General features: G+C 42.3%; 1 protein-coding gene across 2 annotated transcripts in view; it reads left to right on the plus strand.

Annotated features, from left to right (window-relative positions):
* The window catches only part of Ras64B (ras-like protein 2), a 74,628-nt gene that overhangs the window by 30,187 nt on the left and 36,941 nt on the right, over positions 1-7,500 (plus strand). The gene's annotated exons all lie outside the window — the stretch shown is intronic.

Here is a 7,500-nt window from a genome sequence, read left to right on the forward strand (position 1 = left end):
TATGTGACCGATCTATAGGTAATGCTCTGACCTCACACACACACACAACTCACCGCCAACGAGAGTTGGAGTAACGGCTCGCAGCGCAGTGATACTGAAATTAATTTAGCCCTGGGTGGGATTCGAACCCGGACCGTCGTAGTGGGAGGCGAGAACTCTAACCATTGTGTGTGTGTGTGTGTGAGCGTAAATGCTAAAATCAAACGACGTCAGTCAAGAATTGGAAAGTAATCGTACGATCTTTCACAAAAGTCTCGTTTTAAGTTCATAGATGGTGTGTGCATTCAACGCCATCTATTGCCAAGAATTACTAACTTCATTTACTGGTTTAAGCGTTAAAAAAGACATCCTTTTGGTATAATTGTTCAATATAAATATGTGTGTGTGTGTGTGTATAGTGCCTGGGATCCCTACTTTGGTCAGTGATTGCACACAAAACCTCGTTTACACGGGGCAAGTTGAGAGGCAAGTCAGGTATGAAAGTTACTTGCTACAGTTACTTGCCGCGTGTAAGCATCTGCTTGACAGAGAAATTTTTTACACTGCAAGCAGATGTTTACACATGGCAAGTAACTTGAAGCAAGTAACTTGCACACTTGACTTGCCTCTCGGAGATGTTTGGTGCAAATGGAAAGAGGAACACGTTTTACAAAAACAAGTGACAATCAATTAGAGATAGCTATATCCTCCTCTCCTATCTCATTCCTCCTCCTCCTCCTCCCTCCTCCCTCCTCCAACCTCTTCCTCTTTCTTCCTTCTCCTCCTCCTCTTCGTCCACCTCCCTCTTCTTCTTACCCTCCAACTTCTTCCTCTTTCTTCCTCCTTTTCCTCCTCCTCCTACCCTCCCTCCTCTCCTTCCTTCTCTTCCTTCTCCTCTTCCTCCTTATTCTTCTTGTCCTCCTTCATCTGCTTCCTTATTCCCCTCCCTTCCCTTTCTTCTCCCATCCTCCTCTTTTTCCTCCTCTTTTTCAACCTTTTCCTCGTTATATCCTCCTCTTTTTCCTCATCCTCGCCCATTTTTCCTCTTTTTTTTCTCTTCGTTCTCTTCTTTCTCCTCTCTTTTCTGTCCTGCATGTTGCCCACTCTTCCTCCTCTTTTCTCTCCACGTCTTTCCTCTTTTTCCTCTTCTTGTTTCTATTCTCTTTTCTGTCACTCTTTTTGCTTCCCCCCCTCTTCCTTCTCCTTCTCTTCCTCCTCTTCGTCATCATCCTAGTCCTCCATTGTTTTCCTCCTCTTCCTCCGTTTCCTCCTCCCCTCCCCTCCCCCTTTTCTTCTCTCCTCTCCCCCTCCCCCTTTTCTCCTCACTTCTCCCTTTCCTCCTCCTCTCCCCTTCCCATTTTCCTCCTCCTCGTTCTATTTTTCCTCCACATCCTTTTCATCCTCCTTCCGCCCCTCCTCCTCCTCCTCCTCCTCCTCCTCCTCTTCTTTTTCCTTTTTTTACATTTTTCTTCTTTCACCCCTCATCCCTCCCCACTCTCCCTCCTCCTCCTCTCCCCCCTCGTTTTTATCTTCGTTTCCCTCTTCCTCCCCTCCTGCAACTGCTTTGCGTGTAAGCCCCGCCCTTCCTCTCGCTCCCAATCGCTCTCCATCCTTGAGGCACCGACCTCTGCACCTCAGGGTACGAGCTCATCACGCTAACCACTGAACCACCTGGCTCAGCTGCGCATCAGTACCTCATAACAACAACTACCATCACGTCTCAAACTGTTTATATGTGAGTCATCATAGTCTTGGATCACGTGCTGGGATAGTGATCGACAGGCGTTACCTTTTTTTTCCGGATGAGAGCACCCTACGGGTAGTTCATATAGCACACACACACACACACACACACACACACACACACACACACACAGCAGCTCTGTGATGCTTTTATTCCTGTGCAGGGACCGAACTCGAAACTGTTGAGTTAGCAGACCAAGTCGGTACCATTACACCAGTCCTGTTTCTTGTGCTCATCTGTCATATGCCCTTCCTCCATTCCCTTGGTGTCCACGCTGTCATCCCTGTCTGTCTGTCCCTGTCTCGTCGCTGTCTCGTCAGATCGTCTCAGACCGTCTGTTCCTGGCGCGTTCCCAAAGCTCAGCAACTGATGGGCGTGGGAAGGGTGGGCGTGGGCAGGGTGGGAGTCGCTTCTCCCTAAATCCTCCCCCGGTTATGTATTTGTGGGCGTAAGTAGACGTTGTTGATGTTGGTAGTGTTGATGGTAGTAGTAGTAGTAGTTAGTAGTTAATAGTTGCAGTAGTGGTGGAATTAGATGTTTTGATGTTGATGGTGGAAGTGGCTCTGATGGTAGTGTTGTAATGGTTGTGATGTAAAAATGTAGCTGGATATTGATATGTGTGTGTGTACGTACACACACACACACACACACACACACACACACACACACACACACACACACACAAAAGGTCGGTGTCGCGATGGCCCGATTGTTATTGTAATCTGCTCAACTCTCAAGGTCCTTCAGCGGGTCCGATGGATTTGTGTGTCAACTCTAAGCAGTGGTGATATGGAAATGGTGATAATAATGGAGATGGTGTAACTAGAGGCCAGTGTATGGTGAAACTAGAATCACGGTGATCGAGTGACTAACGCGCATGAGTTTGGTTCCATAAAGGTGGAATTCCCTTTGCTCTTTTGGGCCAAATCGCCCTTATTATCAACCGCTGATTTGAACAGATTTCCGGAACTTGAGAGGGAATATTTTGTACGGAATAACAGCCTTATGCGAAGGGAGGTTAAAGACCATAGTTTTAATGGTTTTAAGTCTTCGCTTGAGCTAATCTGAGGGCTGTGGATTCGGAACACAAAACCTCCGACTCCGACTCCTCTATTTTTGGCATCTCCGACTCTTCATGTAATTAATTGATTATGGCCTACATATTTTATAAAGCCTATACAACACATATACGCTCCAATCCTGAGTAAACTTGTATCATTATAACTGGTTTATATTAAAGAATAAATATATATATTATATTGAGTAACTAGGTCGATGCCAGATTTATTTTCCTTGTTATACAGTTTTTCATTGTCGTACAATAACCAACACAGTAAAGTATAAAGTTATGATTTTTGAAAAGCAAAAATTTGTCATTGTGATTTTGAGTTTTGTGTCTACACTGCACTTGTATAATTGTATTTTAATTACACCGGAATATGATAAACATGGAATGTTTTCAAGCATTGGGCAAAGTCCATGTTTTGGTAAATGTACACTGAATATCACATGGATTGTGATACCTTTCACCTACGTATATCACCTCATATACTGAGCATATACATTAACCTTCCACATACTTTTCAAGCACAACAACTACACAATGCTATGCATCATACATTTACTGTTTTTGGAACAAACCTTATTGATACGAGTACGGTACAAGGTCGAGTGTTACAGCTGAACATGTATGATACTGAAATGTATATGATTATGTATAATACATACTTTTTTGGGTATCATTATCCTTCATATGTTTTCATACCTTCTTTTGTCTTAATGTACTGAAATTACTTACCCAAGTACCTCACGGTTTAACTACATACAGTACTGGTAGCTGAACATGTTTGAAATGTGAAACTTTTTTTTCAACTTTAAATATCCTTATTTCAATTATTCAATGTTAAAAAGTATAGAGGGGAAAAAAGAAGGGGAAAGGAGAGAAGAGATAGTATTATTGCATTAGTCTACAGTTGAAATCAGAATTATCCTACTGTTTGGCAACACAGCAGTGGGAGAAACCAACAAACTGATGGAGTGATGGAAACGACGTATATGGAACATGGCAGGAATATTACAGCTCCCGTGACTGTATGTCAACAGAAGGTGTAAAGTGGAGGTGTTTATTTAATTTATTCAAGTAATACTTTGGATGTTTATCGGTCTATGTATAGACTTGAAAGCCAGCGTTGCACAAGGACGTTTTGGGGGTTTAGTGGAATGACCACGAAGGTAAGACGATGAGATTTATTACATTTTATAAAATTACGTTTTTTTTTTTTTTTTTTTTTTTTTATAATCTACTTATAAGGAGTGTGTACTGCATAACTCTACAGACTAAACGAAGGCCTTATAAAGTGTAAATTTAACTGGAGTCGGAGTCGGTATATTTTTACCGACTCGGACTCCGACTCCATTGACACCGTAATTGCTTCCGACTCCGACTCCACGACTCCGAATCCACAGCCCTGGTTAATCTTCCTTCACACGAAAACTGGAGAGACTAAAAGACCAAAAACAAACACTTTTGTACACAGGAAAACTCCTACACTGCGATTCAGTAAGAGAACTCCAAGAAATGAGAATAGTCGTAGTGATAGGTACTAGTTGCAATAGTACTCGATCCCGACGTAGATTAGAATTCTTGTAACGATTGAGCGGTGGTCACTACGCCCCCAGCAGACCTCTTCCCTCGTCATCAACGCCGGCAGCAATACCGTGGCCATTTCTGGAAGCGGACGGGCGAGCCAGCTGTCCGTTCCAGCTGTCTGCACTCTTTGGTATTTATCAAGGAACCTTTTGGCAGGTGGTCTGTGTATTGTGTATGTACACGTGTTTCTCCGTGTGCGTATGTGCGTTTTTATGTGCACTAAGCAAACGAAGCGTGACAAGACTGAGTGAATGAACAGGGAGACCTTTTATTGTTGTCAATTCCTAAGCCCCACCCATGTCCTACTCTTAGCCCCGCCCATCTATTTAAGTTCTTAAGATCCGCCCATGTACTTAAGCCCCTTCCATGACTGACTTTAAGCCACACCCATGTACTTAAGCTCCTCCCATGACCAACCCTAAGCCCCGCCCATATACTTAAGCTCCCATGACCAACCCTAAGCCCCGCCCATATACTTAAGCTCCTCCCATGACCGACCCTAAACCCCACCCATACACTTAAGCTCCTCCCATGTCCAACCCTAAGCTCCACCCATGACCTAGCCTAGGCCCCGCCCATGTACTTAAGCTCCTCCTAAGCCTCGCCCATACAATTAACCTCCCATGACTGACCCTAAGCCCCGCCCATACCCTTAGACTCCATCTACGCCCGACTCTAAGCCCCGGCCATGTTCTTAAGCTCCACCCATGACCTACCCTAAGCCCTGCCCATACACTTAAGCTCCTCCCATAATTGAGCGTAAGCCCCGCCCATGTTCTCAAACTCCACCCATGTTACTGGTCTCTTGCATCTGCATTGTGTGTTTAAAGAAATATATGGTTTATTATATGGGATACGTGTATTCATGTATTCAGTATTGAGATTGTAATACTCATTGGAAAGGGGGCTTCATCTTATACTGAATAAAATTGTCCGGTGGCAGTCTGTACAAGTCCCCAATTATTGCGACAGGTCCTTGGAAAACGAAAAAGTCATAGATTTTTGTACTACAAAGATCCAGTACTGAAAAATCCTTAAATTCTTAAAAGAAATGTCACAAGTCATGGAAAAGTCATGAATTATATGTTTTTCCCACCAAAATGGAATTATTTCATGCGTGCTTATTTATTGATTGATTTGTTGATTTATTATTTTTTAATCAATTGGCAATAAAAACAATTCCATCACCAACTGTGGTGGTTCGAACAATGACCGAGATGTTACTCTTCAAGTCCACTGACCTTGAATGACCTTTTCTGGTCAATTTTGCAAGTGCTGGGCTATGTGAAATATCCAGGAATTTCAATATATAGGTCCTGGAGAAAGTGCAAGAATGGGTCATGAAAACTCATTAAAAAGTAAAAAAAAAAAAAAAAAATAACATGACAAAGATTGGGAACCCAGCGAAAGTATTAAGCAAGAAACCGGCCATCTTTATATTTATAAGAAAAACTAAGGTTATTTGTTTATCTATTATTTATTTATTAAATTTGCTTTTTAATAATTTGTTAGCGTGTAGGATTTCTCTGGGCCCTTTTGTGTGTGTGTGTGTGTGTGTGTTTGTGTGTGTGTGTGTGTGTGTGTATGTATGTACACATGTACACTTTTTTCATACGAGACCCGTGATCTCACGTTACCCTCAGTACTATAACAGCTGAATAACTCTGTGGGCAGCTTACACTCGGGGAGTCCCGTCTCGTGGTACTATTCTGACATCCCGCAGCGTAAAATAAATATATATTAATAATGATAACAATAATAATGATAATAATAACATTGAAAAATATCTATATATATACACCAAGGAGTTTCCCATCTTACAAAGGAGGTAGCCATTGATAATGATAATAATAATATTGTAATTAAGGCTATTTTCCCCCGTAATGGTAGGGGTAGCCTCGTCAGGGGCTATACCTAGACTATCCCATATCCATCTAACACAAGGAACTAAGGAACAACAAGAGTGATAGTAACTAATGAAATAGTAATAGTAACTGTAATAGTATTAGTAACTAATAAAATAGAAATAGTAGCTAATAGTAATAGTAACCGTAGTGAATAGTAAAATGGTTATAGTAACTGTAATAAGAATGTATCCGACTTCTACGCCACAGAAGAAACTCTGAATGAAACGGATAGTTTGGCCGTTATAGATAACAGTTGATAAGAACTGATAGCGTGTAGATAGCAGCTGATAACGCGTCCTACTATGCCCCATTTTTTTTTTTTTTTTTTTTTTTTTTTTTTGAGAGAGAGAGAGAGAGAGAGCGCTTCTTTTGTCCAAATAAATTATCATTATTATCTCACTCTAGCAAGGCCCCGCCAACTGCGGCAAGCCGATGTTAGGTCACCTCCCCACTTGACCAGGGCTGTCGGAAACACGCGAAGTAGCATGCATTTGGTTGCGGGAGCCGAACTCGTGACTGCCTGCTTATGAGTAGTCGTCACTATAAAGTTAAAGGAAACTTTAGTCTTTTTCTCTTCTCCCTCCCCAGTAGTCAAGTCTAGTCCCACCAGCGTGTTCGCAAAGGTGCAGTGATGACAATTTTTTCAGACACAGCTGACAACGCAGACTTGTATTTGTTGGCAATGCTGATGTGTTGTCAGTAGATATTGATCTTCTGTGAATGCCCTTATTCCTACGTTGGGAACGGTTACCTTATATGTGTGTGTGTGTGTGTATTTATATTTATATGTGTATTTATATCGGTGGAGATGAAATGGGTGGGAGTGGAATCATTCCTTTTTGACTTAGGCTACCTCCCTTGTAAGGGGGAAAAAGCAGTTGGTATATGTGTGTGTGTGTGTGTGTGTGTGTGTGTGTGTGTGTGTGATCACACGAAGAATTGTCACCCCAGTCTTCGACAGGGTAACAATTCTTCATTTTGGACTATCCTCCTAGGGTGACAATTCTTCATGTGGGGCCACCATCTTGGGTTTACGATTCTTCATTTGTATAAGTTGATGACAATAGGCATAACCCTCAATTCAACCTAACCTAACGTAATCTTTATTCCACTGTTGATATTCGGCGTACTGGGGTGACGATTCTTCATGTGGGCGTTCTGAGGTGACGATTCTTCTTGTGGGCGTTCTGAGGTGACGATTCTTCTTGTGGGCGTTCTGA

This window comes from Oratosquilla oratoria, chromosome 24 (assembly GCF_046742065.1).
Source record: "Oratosquilla oratoria isolate Oo_2021 chromosome 24, ASM4674206v1, whole genome shotgun sequence".
NCBI classification, from domain to species: Eukaryota; Metazoa; Arthropoda; class Malacostraca; order Stomatopoda; family Squillidae; genus Oratosquilla; species Oratosquilla oratoria.